This window comes from Equus quagga, chromosome 1, assembly GCF_021613505.1.
Source record: "Equus quagga isolate Etosha38 chromosome 1, UCLA_HA_Equagga_1.0, whole genome shotgun sequence".
Classification (NCBI taxonomy): Eukaryota; Metazoa; Chordata; class Mammalia; order Perissodactyla; family Equidae; genus Equus; species Equus quagga.
In genome coordinates, this window is record NC_060267.1 from 98,536,893 (window position 1) to 98,556,226 (window position 19,334).

A 19,334-nucleotide genomic window follows, 5' to 3' on the forward strand; every position below is an offset into this window, starting at 1 on the left:
TGAGGCCCGCTGCCTCCCGACCTCTCCTTGTTGTTCTGAGGGTAACACGGGAGCAGCTCGCCCCACTGGGCGCCTCTCGGTCTCCACTGATCCCCACAGGAGCCCCTCACGAGGTAGCTCCATCTGGGCCCCGTGCCCCTATGCTCGCCCAGATGCCCTCCTGCTGCATGCATGCGAGGCTGCATCACGAGAAGACGGGGCGGCAGCTTGAACGCCCGCATTGGGCCCAGAGCCTAGGCTATCAGGCCCACGAGGCGTGGCGTTTGGGACACAGGTCCTGGAGTCAGTCTGTACTTTGAATCCTGGCTCTGTCCTGCCCTGCTGTGTGACCTCAGGCAGTTTATTTAGCCTCTCTGTGCCTTAGTTTCCACATCTGTAACTTGGATGAAAACTGCACCTCACAGGGCTCTGACAAGTGCTGGGCACGCGGGCAGCACTTCTGAGTGTTGGCGGAGTAGGACAGAGCAGCCCCAGGCCTGCACCAGGCCACCCGGGCACTGAACCCCGTTCGTCTGAGCTGGCTCTGGCAGACCTGTGTCCTGTGTCCTCATGCACAGCTGTGGCCACAGAATGGCCAGCCTCTTGGAGCTTAGAAACGCTTTGATGTTGTGCAGGAGACGGAAGCCTGTAAACCAGGAGCATTTGAAAAGGACAAATTCCTGCCTCCCCGTCTCCATCCCAAACACACGCACAGGCACACACACGTGTACACACACACACACACACACTGCGCTGGCTTCCCTTCCACGCGTGGTCGAGGACGCAAGCTTGCAGCGTCAGGGGACGGCAGGCCGGGGACTGCTCCTCAGAGGGCGTGCGAGGGCCCCGGTTCTCCTGTCTGTGGCTCCAGGGCAGGACTGACTGTCGAAGTCCTTTGGACCCTGGCCCCCAGCCTCTGCATGGCGCTGTGCTGGCCCTTCCAGGGGCAAGGTGCAGGGCTGAAGGCCAGACACCCCTGCCTCCGGGTCTTCTTGGCCACCACCGGCAAACCAAAGCCACAAGAGGACACTGACACTTCACAGCTGATTAGCAAACATTAAAACCTGGAGCCTGCCCGATGAGTGCAGGGAGGCACACACCGGCACGGGCAGCTGTGGCCGGTAGGCATGCACACTGGCTCACCTGTTTGCCTCAATGGAGCAACGCTTTAAATCAATTTGGTCAATGGGTCAACACCTTAAAAATGCTCATAGCTTTGGATGCAGAAATTCCACATCTGCGGATCAATCATAAGGCAATAACCTCCCGATACCAAGAAAGCCGGTCTGTGCGTCACTCGGAGCCGGCTCATTCTGGCTTTTGAGATGATTGCCTGGTATTCAGGGAAATGTGCTGGCCAGCTGTTAAATTGCTGGTGGCTTGACATGGACGTTGTGGGAGTGCCTACACCACAGAAAGCGGCCAACACTGCCAGTCCAAGGCTCCCTCTTGCCTGGTGAGCTGGCGGACAGCATGCTGCGGCCTCTGGGGCGGCCCTCCACAGGCGGCGAGGAGCCAGGCTCGTCTCTCTGCTCCGGTAGGAAACCGGCTCCAGTGCACGGAGTGCAGTAGGCAAAGCCGAGCACGGCGGCCACGTGTGGGGAAGGCGGAGGGGCGGGTAAGGTGGGCGTCTGCGTGACGGTGTTCCCCAGGAAGGGCCCCGGGGTCCAGGGGCTGCCTAGGGGGTGAGGGAAGCGGGATCCAGGACAGGAGATGCACTTACCATCTTCTGTACACTCTTTCGATTTTTTTAATTTAAAAGACAACAAAGAAAGAAAAATCTTTTGAAAATTATATTCATCTCAGTGCTGCTCGTGAGTGTGAAAGATAAGAATAACATAACTGTCCAGTTAAGGGGGATTGCTGAGGAGGAGCACAGCAACGGGCGGTGGGGCCTTCCCAGTGGATGCCTGCGCGTTACTTACTATGACGCGGAGACTGCTAATGAGAGTTTGCCTGGAAAAAAAAGCAGATTACACAATTATCTATTTAGTATTATCGTGACTGTGAAAATAAACAAAAAAGAAAACAGTGGGAAATATGCCAAACCATGGACAGTGTGTTACTAGTTGGTGTTATTTTGGGTAATTGAAACTTTCTTCGTTTTTCCCCTGTGCTTTTCAAATTTGCTGCGTTGACTATGAATTACCTTTTTAATCCCCCACCAAATCTTTACTGAGGAGCTCAAGCCAGGCCAATTCAATGCCCAGAATCCGGGTCAGTCACACCACTCTAGCGCTGGGCTAGGGCCTTCTACTGTCCTGCTGGCGTCGGGTCTGTGGTTTCTGCATCCTTCTGACTGCTCTGCCCCAGGCTGGCCCTGGCCCCCGACCCTCCCTCCCAGCTTGCATCCGAGGAGTTGCCAGCTGCTTCTCCAGCCCCGCTCAGCCCACTGCTGTGCCCTGAGGCCTGGAGCGCGGAGCGGGACGATGGCAGACTGCCACCCCAGAGGTCACCGTGACGGTAAACACGGGCAGTGTGTGGCTGGCCACGGGACTTGAGAGACAAGTGTTACGCTGTAAAAAGTCATATTGCCTTGGGCGGAGGTGGGATCCTATTTCAGTCATTCTGGGGCTCGGTGCCTGTGTGGGAGTCCTGAGAGAAGCTGGAGGGCCTTTCCAGCAGTCTGCAGTGGGCTCTCTGCTGCTTCTCCAAGCCCAACCGTGGGCTCCTTTCAGAGGGGCTCTCTGATGCAGACCCAGGAGGCAGTAATCCCCCAGGGAGCGGGTGTACGCAGGCACACACACCTGCACCCACACACAGGGCTGTCTGCCCCCTGAGCCCGAGCTCATTGTGGCCCCTGAAAGCCACCTGTTCAATCTTCAGGAAAGGTCGCCAGACACCAAGTCCCGGGAGCTGGGCTCCAACCTGGCTTCATCAGTCACTGTGTGCCTCTGAGCAACTGACTGAACCTCTCTGTGCCTCAGTCTCCTCATCTGTGGAACGGGCTGTGGGAAGCACTGACCCAATCGGGTGAGATTATCCAGGTTCTGAGTTCAGAGCCATGCCGACGCTCACTCCAGCTGTGGCAGCTGCGGCACAGCCAGGCCCTCCCCGCACCGGCTCTGTCCTTGCTTTGCTGTCTGAGCCCTCCCTCCCCTGGACATCCTTCCTGTGCCCCGAGCTGTGAACTGGTGACCGGGCACCGCTGTCCTTCCCCCACAGCACCGACTTTTTTTTTGTCTCTAATTTTGGACTAACATTTCAACATTGTGTATGTCACACAAAAATTCTGATGTCTGGCTTCCCTTGAGCCACGGGAGCCCCCCGGCCGGGCTTGGTCCTCCGGAGGCTGGTTAGGGTCCAGGGCTGCTGGCCCTGTGGGCGTCCTTTACCCTGATGGACCTTCCGAGAGTAGGGGCTCCTGACGCTGCCGTGAGCTGCCGGCGGCCCAGCGCTGAGCAGGGCACAGACGCCTCCCGGGCTCCCACTGCTGCTGACCCGGGTCCGGGACTCCGTCCTGCCCCACACCAAGTGCCGGGCCAGGTGGGCTCAGGAAATGGGTGGGTCCTCTCCTTCTGCCTTCCCTGAAGGCAGCAGGGTCTGGGGAGGGGTGGCCTCTAACTCACTCCGTGTCGCCCGGTCCCGGAGCCCTGAGTGTAGACTTGTGTGCCGAGCAGGCGTGGCGATGTCGCAGGGCTGCTGCTGTGAGTGCCCCCATGCCGTCAGCACCACTGGCCTCCAGGTGACAGTGTGCGTGATGGAGGTCCATTTGACCTCCTGGCCCAGGGACCATGATCCCTCACTTGGGACCCATCAGGCTGGTGGGCAGCTGGCTGGACGCTGGACATCCACGTGCCCCACTGAGGCCTCCAGCTGCTGCCCCTTCCTGCCAACCCTACACCTGGCCTGCAGGTGACCAGCAAAAGCCCCCATCCCCCTTGACCGCGTGTCGCCCGCCCTCTGCCTGCCAGCATCCTCTGTGCACAGCTCCCTGGACCTCTTGTAGCCCAACATCCTGCCTCCTGTTTCTACACTGTCCCTCCACATGTCCACATATTGTCACCACCCTTTGCACATTAGTGGCCTCGTTTACACTGATTAATGACACCCAAGAAGCCCTTGAGTTTCTGTCTTACTCTGAAATCCTCACTATGCCTCTGGAGGCCCTGCAGTCTACATCTTTGATGGGGCCTCGCTCTGCCAAGGCCCTCAGGCAGTGCCCGGCCAGTGGTCCCCCGGAGACTCTGACTCATTCTCCCTGTTGCCTGCTCGGTGCCAAGCTCCAGCTGGGCTAGGGATCGCCCTTAAGGAGCTCCCCGGCTGGTGGTGGGGTGGGGGTGGAGGAGACACAAGTGTGCACAAACTGTTAGAACCCGGACTGGGAGGAGGTCCCTGCTGTGACCTGACCCAGCCTGCAGGCCGAAGAGGGTGCCCTGGAGGAGGGCGCCCGGGTCAGGCCTTCAAAGATGTGCTTTGCAGGCTAGGCGGGAGCTCCAGGAGCGGGAATGGCGGCTGCACACGTGAGTTGGGGCAGCGAGGGGATGGGGTGGGAGGAAAGGCTGGAGTGGCGACGGCAGGAGGAGCAGAGGCATCTTGTCTTTCAAGAGCACTGACGGCGTCACCAGAGGCCGAGGCCCGCGGGAGGGGACCAGAGCCACGGTCTCAGCCCCACCATGTCCAGCCAAGTGACCTTGGACATGTCACATCCCTCTCTGAGCCTCAGCTTCCCTGTCTGTGAGATGGGGGCGGAGAGAGCTGGAGGAGGAACTGCCCTCAGATCCCAGCAGGTCTGCCCACCCTGCTCCTCAGGAGGAAGAAGGAGACTCAGGTGCCTTTCTTCTCCTCTGTCCCCTGCCAAGGGCCAGCCCAGCTGTGCGACCCTCCCAGGGGTCACCACCACAGGGACAAGGTTGGAGGGGCAGGGCAGGGCCTGGGGCTCGGGTCCTCTCCTTCCAGCAGCCTCCGTATTTGATTGAGGGCAGTACTGTCCCCCCGGGTTTCTGTGGCTGCATCACAGCCCCCACACTTGGCAGTGTAGACCGTCTTATCCTGCTCTGGGCTCTGTGACCTGGAACTCGGGTAGGGCACCTGGGCAGGCCTTAGCCATGCTCCATGATGTCTGCCTCGACTGGAGAGTTGGAGCCTGGGGAAGACTCATCTGGCGGTGGGGGGACTTGAAAACCAGGGTGCCTGCCCCGCGGCTTCACTCGGCCTGGAGTCCCTCACAGCACGGTGGCCCCGAGACTCCGGAAGCAAGTGCTCCAAACCTTTTCTTCCCAGGCTCAGGAGCCTGAGCCCCGCCTTTGATTGGCTGAGTCAGTGCCAAACCATCCGGATGGGGGCCTAGGGCCCATGTCTCGTTGGGCACAGTGCTGAGGGATCTGCAGACGTGTTCAAGTGGCACTTTGTGTAAACCAGACATGGTGTGCTTTCTGGGATTCTGGGCAGAACTCCCCGCCCGGCTGCTCCTCACCTGGAGGCCTGACATCCCATCATTAGTGCTTCATTTCTTTCTTTTTTTTTTTTTTTAAAGATTGGCACCTGAGCTAACAACTGTTGCCAATCTTTTCTTTTTTTCTGCTTTATCTCCCCCATGCCCCCAGTACGTAGTTGTATATCTTAGTTGCAGGTCCTTCTAGTTGTGGGTCATTTCTTTTTCTTGAGCGTTGGATCCCTGTTAAAAAGGCAACATCCCGACAGCAGTCTCCCTTTCAGGCTTCCTTGTCCCGGTGGCCGCAGACTTGCCTGTGCTGGAAACTCCAAGAGTCCCTGCAGCTCCCACCAGCCTCAGGACAGAGCCGAGCCCTCACCTGAGGGTCACACTCGCCCACCCCTCCTGCACTTTCGTGGCCTGTCCCCACCCCTCGCACACTGCCCTCTCCACCGCCACAGCTCTGCCCTCGCAGGCCGCCTTCTGACAGCCTTGTCCCTTTCGCTGCCTGGGAAACCTCTCCTGAGACCAGGTCCCTCAGCAGACCCAGCCCCTTCCCCTCTGCCTTCTGCTCGTCCCTCTGTCCTGGTCCTTGTCAACCACTGGCCCTCAGAGGGGGTGCCCTGGGGGAGGGGCCTGGCATTTGAGACAAAATGCTTTGTGAGCACCGCTGGGGATGCGGTGCTGAGCCAGGCACAGGGCTGGACGGCGAGCAGGGCGACAAGGCCTCTGCCCTAGTGGGCGCTCTCGGTCTGAGGGGCAGTGTGGGTTTGTGGTTCAGAGACAGGCTGGGGCCGGTCAGGCCTGGCTCCGGGTCCAGTCGCTGCAGTAACAGTACGGTCGGCGGCTCCCACTGCCCCCAGGCTGGAGGCGTTGTTGAGCCAGCGCCCACGGCCAGCAGCCACCCTCCCAGGGCTGCGGGGCTGCTGGCTTGGGCTCAGGCGCCCGCCAAGCCTGCCTCCTCCTGGGACCGGTGGCTCCCTGGCATGTGCTCGTGGTGGGTCCCGGCTGTCCCCAGAGGGGCAAGCGGAGAGCTCCTGCGTCTGGACAAGGCCGAGGTGGACCTCGCGCACCTGCCCCTCTGTCCGCAGACACTGGGCAGGCCCACAGGCGAACTCGGCCCCAGGGCCAGGCTGCGGGCCCACTCAGGGAGGTGGGGGAGCGATGGAAATTGGTGTCTGTGTCTGTTTCCTCATGAGGAAAATGGGGCTTAGCTGGCAGTTACCTGCCACTGCGCCGCATTTACCCTGAACCTAGTGCTCAGAACAGCAGCAGCTGTCGCCCGTCTCTGCTGTTCTCTGGTGCTGGAACTCAGACAGGGCAAAGAGAGGATGGCTATCTCTGTGTCTGGAGTCTGGGCCTCGGCCGGGAGGCTCAGGGCCTGTGGGGTGGGGGGGGGGGGGGAGGGGGGGGAGTTGGTGAAGCCGTTGGAAGGCTTGTTCACTCAGGAGTCTGGAGGCTGGAGCTGGCCTAGCTGGGGTTCTCAGCTGGAACATCCACATGCCGCTTCTCCATATGGCCTAGGCCTCCTTAGGGCGCAGTGGCCGGGTGCCAGGGTGTCTGAGAGGCAGAGTGAGAGCGAGCAGGCGCCAGGCGGAAGGGAAGTTGCCTTTTAGGACCTGGCTTTGGAAGACGCAGAGTTGCTCCTGTTGCACCCCATTGTTCGACTGCTCTGGCAGTGGCGTGTTGATGTCGTATTGTCAGATGGGCTCTGTTGGTGTGACCATCTTTGGAAGACACAGTCTGCTACAGCAGTGTTCCCTTCTTCATAGGGTTATTGCAAGGATTTAATTAATTACATGATCCTCGTAAAGAACTTAAACCAGTGCCTGATACGCAGTAAGTGCCTAATGAATGTTCGCTATTATTATTAGTATTATTATTAGAGAGTGCTGGAAGAACTGATACCTGGTACTGTTGGAGCTGGTTAAGGGAGACATTACCTTGTCTTGGGGAGGGACGGTCAAGAAAGATTCTCTTAAGGAAGTGACATTTCAGCAGAGATTTGAGGCAAAATATCAGGGGAAAGAGTTCCAGGCAAAGGGAATAGCATGTGCTAAGGCCCTGAGGCTAGTGTGCATGTGTGTGTATGGAATGAACTGAAAAGAAATCTGTGCTCAAGGGCTGGTTTTCTCAGGACTAAACGAGGAAATGAAATCTTGTCTCATTTAGAGGTGGGGCCTGAAGCAGGTGCAGGGAGCGGTGAGCAAAGTCACGGGGACCTGTTCCTGCTGGGCTAAGGTGGCATTGGGTGGAGGACTAGGCTCACCAAGCACCAAGCAGCCTCTGACCCTAGGAGTCTGCCCAGCACGACGGGGACCACCCACTGGAACACCTGAGGCCGAGGCCGAGGAGTGTGGGTCCCCTCCCCCACAACCTAGCAGCCCAGAGCCCTCGCTCTGGGACAGCCACTCGCCACCCCAAATCTGAGGGTGAGCTCTTGGCTTGAGCTCCAGGCTAAGGCATGAGTGGGAAGACCCCCATTTCCAAAGGCTACGGTCTGACCCCCTGCCCAGCCCTGCCCAGAAACGGCCAGCTGAGTTCTCTGGCCAAGGCTGGCCCTCCTGCTCCCCTGGGGGTCGGGTCACAGCTGCTCAGCCCCACTCTGAGTGAGAGTGAGGGACGCTGAGCTGTCCCTGGCCCCCCATGCCACTGCCCCGTGAGGAAGGGAAGGCTACCTCCTGGTTCTGCCGTGCCCCTCTTTTTTTGAGAGCCAGCAGAGGAACGCTCTAACTGCACCCTCCCGGGAGCCTCCACGACGCTGACCCTCCCTGGCCACAGCCCAGGCTCGGCACGCTTTAGTTAAGAGCAAAGAGCTGCTCGGAGGAGCCACGCTCAGCCTGCCCGCCTCCCGCCGTGAGCAGAGCTGGGCTGGTGCGGCTGCTGGGGCGGGTCCGCTGGACTCCAGGGCGGATGGGGAAAGGGCGGCGGTCCGCACCCAGGGGCTGGTTGGGGCCACGGTTGCTGGGCTGTTATTTTCTGACCCGTCGACTGCGAAGACAGCGGAATGTGAGCCTTGGAGTGGCTCTTTCTGTAAACCCACCTCCTTGTGGATATTCCACCTCCTTTTCATCCTTGGCACGCCCTTGAGCCCCGACAGTCCCTGCCGGGCAGCTCTGCAGCTGTGCTGTGAGGCTGTGGCCAAACCATGGCGAAGCCCACACGAGAGGGACGCCCTGGTCCTTCTCCCTAAAGCCGGAGTCTTTGTCTTTGGGCAGCACAGCGTGGAGGCTGTGATCAGCCTCTGAGCCTGTGACCTCCTGACCGTGTGACCTTGGGCAAGTCACTCAACCTCCCTGAGTGCGGCTCCTCCTCTGCACGGGGAGAACCGCGTGCACTGGAGCCTCTTTGCAGGACTGACTGAGAGTGCGCCGCGTGGGCCTGGTGAACCCTGGCACTGCCCTCGTCCCGCCTGGGTGGGCCCGGGGCTGGGGCCGGGTCCCGCATGCAAGCCCGCCGACTTCTTACCTCGAGTGCCTGAGCTGCCTCTCCCGGGCCAGACGGCCTTGGCAGCCTGGGGACAGGGCAGCCTGGAAGTTCATGGATTCAGTGTCCCAGGAGCAGCCCTCCACCAGCGCAGGACAGGAGCTGATAGAGGAAAGCTCTGATTCCCCGTCCCGAGGCCCCATGGTGGGAAAATTTGTTTATTCGTAAATTTGTAATTCATAAATTCGCAAATTTCGTAAATTTGTTTATATTATTTTAATTGTTTTGTATGGTTCTTTTTGTCCATAGGTTTCATCTCATTAAGGGTATACTCTCTAACTACTTTTTTTTCAAAATTTTTAATTTTGGTAAAATATACATAACGCAATATTTACCTTCTGAACCATTTTTGGTAGTTCAGCAGTGTTAAGCACATGCGAATTGCTGTGCCACTGTCACCACCATCCACCCCCAGCACTTCTGTCGTCTTGTAAGACTGAAGCTCATCCCCTGAAACGCAAACTCCCCCCCTCCCCCAGCCCCCGGCAGCCCCATCCTGTTTCTGTGTCTGGATCTGACGACTCCAGGGTGCACACAGAAGTGGAATCAGACAGTACTTGTCCTTGTCTGACTGGCTCATTTCACCGAGCATAATGTCCTCAAGGGTCATCCGTGTTGTAGCAGGTGTCAGAACTTCCTTCCTTTTTAATGCTGAATGGTATTCCATTGTATGCACAAACCACATTGTTTATCCACTCGTCCCTCCATAGACACCTGGCTTTCATGAATAGTCTTGCTGTCATCATGGGTGTATAAATATCTGAGTCCCAGCTTTCCATTTTGAGGGTATATACTCAGAAGTGGAATTGCTGGATCGTACGGTAATCCTCCGTTCCATTTTTGAGGACCCTCCATAGTGTTTTCCACGGCAGCTGCACCATTTTACACTCCCGTCAGTACTGCACCAGGGTTCTAGTTTCTCCACGTCCTCACCAACACTTTCCTTTCTCTTTTTGTTTCTCTCTTTCTCTCCTTCTTTCTCCTTTTTCTTCGCTCTCTCTCCCTTCCTTCCTGTTTGACAGTGGCCATCCTAACGGGTGTGGAGGCCTAACTTATTATGGTTTTGATTTGCATTATCCTAATGATTAGTGATGTGGGGCATCTTTCCAGGCAGTCTGTGTATCTTCTTTGGGGATACGCCTATTCAAGTCCTTTGCCTGTTCGTCTTTTATTTTTTAAAGATTGGCCCTGAGCTAACATCTGTTGCCAATCTTCTTTTTTTCTTTTCCTTCTCCCCAAAGCCCCCGGTACACAGTTGTATATTCTAATTGTAGGTCCTTCCAGTGCTGCTATGTGGGACGCCACCTCATCATGGCCTGATGAGCGGTGCCATGTCAGCATCCAGGATCTGAACCAGTGAAACCCTGGGCCACCAAAGCAGAGCGCGCGAACTTGGCCACTCGGCCACGGGGCCGGTCCACTGCCCATCATTTAGTCAGGTTGTTTTTAGTTGTTGTCGAGATGTAGAAGTTGTTTAAATAGTCTGCATATTATGAGATACGTGACTTCAAATATTTTCTCCCATTCCACAGGTTGCCTTTTCACTCTGTGTGTCCTCTGATGCACAGAGGTTTCTAATTCTGATGTAGTACAATTTATCTGTTTCTACGTTTTTACTTTTGTCGCCTGTGCTTTTGGTGTCATATCTAAGAAATCGTTGCCAATCCGATGTCATGAAGCTTTCCTCCTATGTTTTCTTCTAAGAAATTTGTAGTTCGCACCCTTATGTTTAGATCTTTGACCCTTTTGGAGTTACTTGTGTATACGGTGCGAGGTGGGGATCCAACTTCATTCTTTTGTGTGTGGATATCCAGTTCTCCCAGTGCCATTGGCTGCAGACACTGTGCTCTCCAGGGAAATGGGCTTGATACTTCTGTCAAAGCTCAATGACAGCGTGCTCGGGGTTATCCCCGTGGATCCGGCAGTGTGCTTGGGGTTATCCCTGTGGATCTGGCAGTGTGCTTGGGGTTATCCCTGTGGATCCGGCAGCGTGCTTGGGGTTATCCCTGTGGATCTGACAGTGTGCTTGGGGTTATCCCCAGGGATCCAGCAGCGTGCTCGGGGTTATCCCCGTGTGCCGGGGTCCAGCCCCAGCCGGAACAGGGTCTCCTGAGGGATGGACGGCGTCGGTGAAGGAGGAGGCAGTGAGATAAGGAGTTTGGTGTCCAAGTCTGACTTTATTTTGTGTATGTATGATTTATATAGGGCTCAGGATATGCAAGGGTGGTTTCATGAAACAGTCTCAGTACATATTTTTGGCTCGCGTAAGCGGGTTTTTGCAAGGTAGACAATAGTCCTAAGAGCAACTGATTGTAAGGTAGACAATAGTCCTAAGAGCAATTGATTGTGTGTAGGCCTGGGGGGAGTCAAGCTTCTGCAATCCTTTACTTCAAGGAGGCCACCCCCAGCGGCCTCCTGACTCAATGGGCTGTGGCAACCCCGTCCTCCTAGAGAGATCTGTGGGGGCCACAGATTTCTTTGTTCCCTCTCTACTCCCACCGCTTTACCCGACCAAAGGACGGGTCAGAATGTTCTTTCCCTAGAAGATGTTTTTTCCCCAGAACTTTCCCTAGAATATTGCATTGTATCATTCTCATTCCCAGGGCCGGACTGACTTCCCCTGAAATAACCCCAGATGCAGAACAGAGAAAGCAGAAGCAGGAAAGTCAAAAGTACCAGGGAGACTCGTTGCAGGGGCAGCCTGGTAGATTCCCTTGAGGGTCGCTGTGCATCCCCTCATCTCTCTCCTGGACTGTGTCACAAGGCAGAGGCTTAACTTGTAGGCTGACGGCTTCCAGCACCCGTGGATCCGGCAGCGTGCTCGGGGTTATCCCTGTGGATCCGACAGCGTGCTCGGGGTTATCCCCGTGGATCTGGCAGCGTGCTCGGGGTTATCCCAGTGGTGGGAGATGCTGTGGCATGCCCTCCCTTGGCTTTCAGAGGGTCTGGCTGCCCACAGTGTAACGTGCCCACTGCCACACCCTGTACAGCTTGTTCCCCATCCTGGTGTCATCCCTTCTCCCTCACCGTGTTTTCTGGGTCATTTCCTAAAAGACTGCCTGCACCTAAGTCCTTGTCTTGGGTCTGCTTTTGGGGACCCACCACTGACATCTGGCACGTGGAATGCTCAGGAGACATTGTCTTCTCATCTGTCTCACACAAGGAGCGCAGCACTGCTGCACTCTGAGAGCCGGAGCCTCTAAACCTCGAAAGAGTGCTTTACACGTTTTCATCCTTAGTCATCACAGCACCTGAAAGGGGTGCGTGACATCCTTGCCTGACAAAAGGAGAGAGAGGGTCACAGAATTGAGTGCTCTGTCCAAGGCCACAGCTGTGCAAGGCTGAACTAGGACTGAGCCCTGGACGGCCCGAGGCAAAGTCTGGCCTTGTCCCTCCCTGGTCCCATGACCCAAGAGGCACTTATGGAGCCTGCTCAGAGCCGGCCCGGTGCTTGGCTTTGGGCACATTGCGAACGAGGCTGTGTCCCCAGCCTCAGGGCACTCCTGCATCTGCCGGGGTCCCTGTCTTTCTGAGCTGGGGACATTACAGGGCTCACCGGGTCCAGGACTCCAGGTGCCCTCTCAGCAGGTGAGCTGGTCGGAGCGTGTGTACCCCTGCTGGGACCCACAGCAGCAGGAGCTGTAACTCCCCAAACATACGCCATTCCTGCCTCTCCGTCTCCCCCAGTGCCCACCCTGCCTTTGCTCGCCTCCAGCCTGGATTCGGGGCTCTGATGGCCTGGAATTTGGGGGGTTGGACCCCGAGAGCTCCGGAGGGATGTAGCACACGCCTGCTGCAGGCCCTGTCTCCCTGGCCCAGGCTCCTTCCACAAGTTCGGCCCACAAGGACGCAGCAAGCCCCGATGGATGGGGTTTGTCACTCACCCTGGTGTCGGTCCCTCACGTCCCCTGTTCTCCAGCATGCCACTGGGCTGAGGGGCCAGATGACAGATGCCATGGAGGTGGATCTCTGTCGTGGAGGAGCCAACTCTACCCTACAGCCCTGCGAGCTTATTGTCCACCCCTACCCCTGAGGGAGGGGACGAGGGGCCTCCCATGCCTCTGCAGAACCAGGGAGGCCGTGAGAATGGCCTGTGACAGCTCCTCACAGTGCCACCTGCCTTCCCACGTCCCGGCAACATCATAGGAGGTCTGCCCTGATAAGGTTCTGATGCAGTGAGTCTCGCCTGCGGGGCCCGGGTGGGGACGCGCAAGGTGGCTGTGGTACCCAGGGCAGAGCCGTCCCCTCGCAGTGGGCATGAGGTGAGGGACAGGTTGGCCTGGCCTCTCCGTGGCCCTAGTGCCCCATACCCAGGGCAGCCTGCCCAGGTGAAGGCTGTGCTAGACTCGCTGGCTGCTCAGAGGACCGTGTCTAAGTGGGGAGGGCTCTAGCTTAACACGACGGCTGGGGATTAGGCAGGGAGCACTCACCTTCCGGGTCAGGGGACGCCTAGCTGGACTGTCCCTTTAAGCCACTATACTGTCACTCAGGTACTCTCCCCGTGACTCAGGGTGACTCTTGGGTTCACTTCTTCCTCTAAGCTTTGCCTGTCATCTGGTGTGTAAAAGAGGAAGAGGAGTGAGCTGGTTGTCTGGGGCCGTGTGGCAGGCCGCCTGCAGACTGCGCGTCTGAGCCACCAGCCAAGCCTCTGTCCCAGGTGGGCGGGGCAGGAGGCAGGCAGGGCACAGACAGAGGGCAGGCACTGGCATGAGCTCACAGAGGGCTGGTCTGGAGGGCCTGAGAGGACCCCATTTGTCTGCAGTGCCACGGGGGCAGTGGCAGGACAGCTGGGCTCACCTGCGCTTGCTGATGGCGGGGGCTCATGTGGCCCGCCTGTATCCCTGTGACCTGGGCTTCCTCGAGGCGTGGCAGCCTCAGGACAGTCGACTCCCTCGATGGCGCCGGGCCCCTGGCAGGCCAGGCAGAGGCCCCCTGTGTTCACAGAGGCTGGATTCGGAGCTGGCTCCCCCGCTGGTCCAGCAGTCTCAGGGCCCAGTACCAGGCACGGGCGACCCTCTCCACCTCTAATGCGGGAAGAGTTGAGCTTTGTGGCCGTTTGAGACCGACCCCAAAAAAAGCCGCCCGCAGGCTGTCAGACCTTCCTTACCTCACATTCCAGCATATTTTCTTCAAAACTTTCTGTTTTTGATTTTTGTATGATACTGTATGTAACCACTCCCATCAGCTAGGGTTTTTTCCTTTTTGATGACTTTTTGATGAGTTTCGATGAAGCTAATGCTGCAGTGAACGTCTGTGCGTGTCAGCCGTTGCTCCCCTTTTCTCTCGGTGGCACACGTTCCTGACATGAACTTTGGCATCAGTCTGACCTGCTTCTTGCATCCTGCCCCTGGACACGCTTTGTTCTCTCCTGGCCACGCCCTCCCTGGCTGGGTTTAGGCGTGACGCCATCCCGTGATCTCTGTCTCCCTGAGCCGGTCCCTGTGCATGTGCTTCTGCTGGTCCCCTGTGTTGGGACCGTCCTTCCTCGGTGCTTTCTGTTATGCCCTTCCTTCTTGCTGCTGGGACCAGGCCGCACCTTGGCCTGAAGCATCCAGTGGGGTGGGTGCCTTTGCCCCTGGCAGGGCCATCAAAGCTGGGGGCCTGAGCAGTTTGGATTCTCATTTGAGAGCTGATGGTGGACAGATGAATGAATGACAGTGAATGAACAGTGGTGGGAAATGTGTACAGAGTGTTCAGAAGGTTCGGAGCAGCCACGAGTCACAGGTGTCCACCACCTACGGCAATGCCTGTCTGACAAGTGAAGCACAGAGAGTGGCAGTCACTCACCCACGGTCACAGAGCTATGAGAGGAGGAACAGATGTTCAAATTTAGGTCTGTCCACCTGCACACTCTGTGCCCCGGGGGGAGCTTGAGAACGTGACAACAGCCTTGCTGAGTGGTTGTCACAGAGACCAGGTGGCCTCCCTGCAAAGCCAACAATATTTACTCTTTGCCCTTTGCAGAAAAAGTTTGCCAACTCCTGGTCTATAGCAAAGACTCCCTGTCTTCACGCCTAGAACATCACCATTAAAACAAGATTCCTCTGGATCCCCAGAGTCCCTGAGGACCTTGCACATCACCCAGGGAGGAGAGCAGCTGTCAGGATGCCCCGCTCCGTGTGTCCTCATTCCCCTTTCCCACTGTCTTCTCACTGTGACTCCGTGGTCCTATTGAGCCATTGAGGGCAGGGCACAGCTGGCTGCGGATGGGTCAGCATCATTTTTTGGAATAGAACCTGTATTTTCTCAGGGCTATTTGCATTGTAAGTGACAGAATTCTCAAACTAGCTCTAACAAAAATGGAAACTTATTGGCTCATATAAGTCCAGAATGATTTTGGCTTCAGGCATGGCTGGATCCAGGTGCTCAAATGATGTCTCTCCACCTCTAGGCTTGGTTTCCTCTGTGTTGAGTTTATTCTCAGGCAGGCTTTCCCCACGTAGTAGCAAAGAGGGCCACGGATAACTTCAGGCCGATAGCCTTCCACTAGAAAGACAGTGGCTCACTCCAAACAGCTCCTGCGAGGTCCTAAGGAGCGTTCCCAGTGGGCTACGTGTGGAACCCTCGCCCGGTCACTGTGCTCGGTGCACGGAGAAGTCTGATTGAACAGGCGCAGGTCAGGGACGGGCTGGGTCAACTCCACCCGGGCAGAAGCGCTGAGGAGGGAGGGAGGGTCCCCTGAAGGAGCAGGAAGGAGGGAAGAGCAGGCGTCCACCGTGGCATGGCCCACCCCTGCCCTCTGAGGGTGCTCTGCCAGCCCGCCTGCCCGCGTGGCCTTTGCCCCATCCTGAGCCCCGCTCCTAAGAGCACAGTCACCTCTCCTCCTGACCCCTACCCTCCTTCGGAGCCCCCTGACCCTGAGACCTCCAGTAAGCTCCTGTCCAGTCCTGGGAGCTGAGTGGAGGCTGGCAGCAGTGGAGGATGTGGGGCAGGTGGGTGGCCGGGCTGAGGTGCACCGGCCGGAGCAGGTTGGGCAATGTGCCTCCCCTGGCAGGAGGGCCCGCATGGTGCAAACCAGGGGGCGACGTGCATTTTATCCAGGACCCCAGCTGCGGCAGAGGCAACGGGGCGAGCAGAGTCTGGAGGGGGCTGCGGAGACCCTGAGGGGTGTCCAGGGCCGGCTCTCCAGGGGGAGCCGTGGAGCATGTAAGAGGGTCCATGCTGGCCCCGGGGTTCATGGAGATGCCCAGACACTGGGAGGGCTTCCACTGGGCTGAGGGAGGCAGATAATTAGGCAGGTCGCTCATGAAGTCTTCTGGGAAAGAGTGACCCCTGAGAGGAGGATTGAAAGGGACCCTGGGGACGGGGGCTGGCTCAGCAATGACCTACAGTCCCACATGATCCGAGCAGCCCCAAGGTGTGGGGTGGGGGCGTGGCGCTCAAGAAAGATGCACTTCGGGGCCAGGCCTGTGTGGGCTGACCAGAGAAGGCAGGCCCGACCCTGTCCCCTGCTTCCTGCTCCAGCTGGCCCGGGCCCGGCCTGTGATGGGCAGACCGCCTCGGCCGAGGCCCCCACACCACAGAGGAAGGGCAGGAGCTTGCGTTAATAACCCAAGTGAACCAGAATAAATCGCACCGGGAGCTCTCTGCCAGTCTCCCCAGCTCTATTGAGATGCTTGGGGCGCCAGCGTGTCAGACCCGGGCCGGGAACCCTGGGTGACGCAGGGCTCTGGAACAGGAGCCATCTGCTTCTGCTCAGGCTCTCCCATGGCAGCTTTGAGATGCACTTCTTTCGTCGTTTCTCCCCAAAGTCATCGCACTCCTAGGGCTATCACCCCAGGAACCAGCCAGCTGGGCATGTCGCTCATAGACAGGGAACTAGGGGCCGGAGTGGGGCTTGCCCAGAGGTGGCACTCAGGGAGGCAGGACAGAAGAGACGACACGGCAGTGGCAGGACAAAGGGTGGCCCTGCAGGAGATGAGGTCAGGGGCCTTTGCCACCTGGGAGAGCACGAGGCCACACTGGAAGCTGAGGAGTGGGGAGCAGTCAAGGGTGAAGATGCCACGCCCTGTTTCAAGGTCACCACAGCAAGCCGCTGACCCATGCCGGCCCGGGCCACCCCAGGCTTGTCCTCTCCTCACACACAGACACACTGTCCCTCCTCGGATCTTGTCTCTCTAGTGAGGGCTAAGGTGCAAAATGAAATCATAAACTCAGTTACACCAGGGCTCAGTGGGGTTGACAGCTTGATGTGTGAGGGCTTCACCTCACAACCGACACATGGACCCGCCCACTGACACACACACTCACACACACAGTGCTTAGTCCAGGACTTACAGACTCAAATGCCGACAGAGTCCTGTAGGGAGCACTGATGAGGGAAGTGGGCAGGGGGTGGGTTCTAGGGAATGGTGGAGACTATGGCAAACTGGAGAGCACCTGATTACATGGAGGAACCTGCACTCATTTCCAGGCAGCTGTTGCTATGCAGGAATGCTACCCCAGGGTGGATAAAGCTTTGGATATTTCAAAAGAAATTGATAATTTTGATTTTTAAACAAAGACTTCACATTTTTAAATGTTGGCAACTTATTCAAATTTTTATAAGACACTAAGTGGGTCATGCAAAAATAAGTCTGTAGGCTGGGCTTGTTCTGTGGGCTCCTTTCATCTGAGAAAGGGACCTGTCATAGTGATTACAGTCCTGAGAGGAGGGGGATGGACGGACTGAAGGTCTTAGCACTTGTCAGTTCTTCTTTTTTCTTTTTTTTTTTTTTCAGGAAGATTAGCCCTGAGCTAACATCTGCCACCAATCCTCCTCTTTTTGCTGAGGAAGACTGGCCTTGAGCTAACATCCATGCCCATCTTCCTCTACTTTATATGTGGGACACCTGCCACAGCATGGCTTGCCAAGTGGTGCCATGTCTGCACCCGGGATCCAAACTGGCGAACCCCGGGCCGCCGAAGTGGAACGTGTGCACCTAACCGCTGCGCCACCGGGCCAGCCCCATGTCAGTTCTTTATTAAGCTCACAGAGGCAGCAGGATATGAACCAGACAGACCCAAGGCTTCTATTCTAGCAGGCAGGTTGCCATGGCACAAGTGGGCATGCCAGTCACTAACAACAGCGCGGGCACAAGGCACAGCCCTCCACGGAGCCAGGCACCATGCCAGGTGAGGTCACGCCCCAGTTTCAACCCTCGCAGTGGCCTTGCTGTCCCCACTGGGGAAGGTGAGGCGACACACCTGCTGATAGACTTGCTTGGTGGCTCTGGAGAGGAGAGGCCTGCACAGCAAAGTGTGGCTGGCCCCACTGTGGCACCAGCACTCCAGACTCAGCCCCTCAGGGCTGGTGGACTTCGGATCTGCACAGAGTGTGGCTCAGCCTGCCGTGAGGATCAGCAGCCCCGCAGTGGGAGCTTGCCGGATGGGCATGCCACCGTCCTTCCTTCCAAAAACTTGAGTCGGCTTACACTATGGAGCAAGACTGAAGGACACGCGAAGCCTTGTGTCCTAGTTGGGTGGCTGTTCTCACGAGACTTGAATGGTTTTGTCACTGTCATCCTTAGCGCTCTCCACCTGTCACTTACCTTCCCTGTGGCTATGAAGGAGGCGTCTCCCAGCCCCTCAGAGAGCGTCCTGGGGAGGCTGTGAACGGGGACGCAGCGGGAACGGCAGAGCTGTGGGTAGCCATCTGCTCACAGTGAAGGACAAGCTGGCCTGCAGCAAAGAAGGGGCCCACCCATCAGAGAGGGGTGCGGATGGGAGCAGGCAGGGGGGGTCCCAGTGGCAGTGTCCCCTGGTTCCTGGTGTTTCCCCACCCCTATTTTTTATGAGACACCTGAATCTTTCTAATAATCAGCCTTTTTTTTTAATTTATAAAAATTTTGGGAAAACACACGGCATAGAATTGACCATCTTAGCCATTTTTAAGTGTCTGACTCAGTGGCATTGAGCGCATCCACGTTGCTGTGTGGCCGTCAGCACCATGCATCTCCAGAGGTTTTCCATCTTCCCAAACTGCAGCTGTGTCGCCTGAAACACCAACTCCCCCCTCCCCCAGCCCGGGCAGCCCCGTCCTACTTTCTGTCTCTAGGAGTTGGATGACCCTAGGGACCCCACAGAAGTGGAATCACACAGATTTGTCCTTTGTATCTGGCTCGTTTCACTGAGTGCAATGTCCTCAATCTAATAACTTTCCTTTTGCCAGAGTAACTTCAAGCAGAGATTCTGTCGCTTGCAATCAAAATGACACTAATCTAGTCCTTATGACTTTTTTTAGCAATTCAACTTAAGCTGTAATATAGAAGAATGCTGAAAGAAATACAAACACCTATGCATAAAGTAAGTACCTTTTTGTCATGAAACGCAACTAGTTCAGTCACTGCCTGACGGAATGTTGACTTCTCTTTCATTTTCTTCTTATTTAGATGTCAGTCTCACGTCTTGCGTGTGGTCTCCCGGCCTGCCACAGTGCCGTGCCTGGCTTTGTTCCGGCCACAGACAGGGCCAGGTGCGAGGAGGGCTCTCCCTCGGGATGCACGGTGGGCCACAG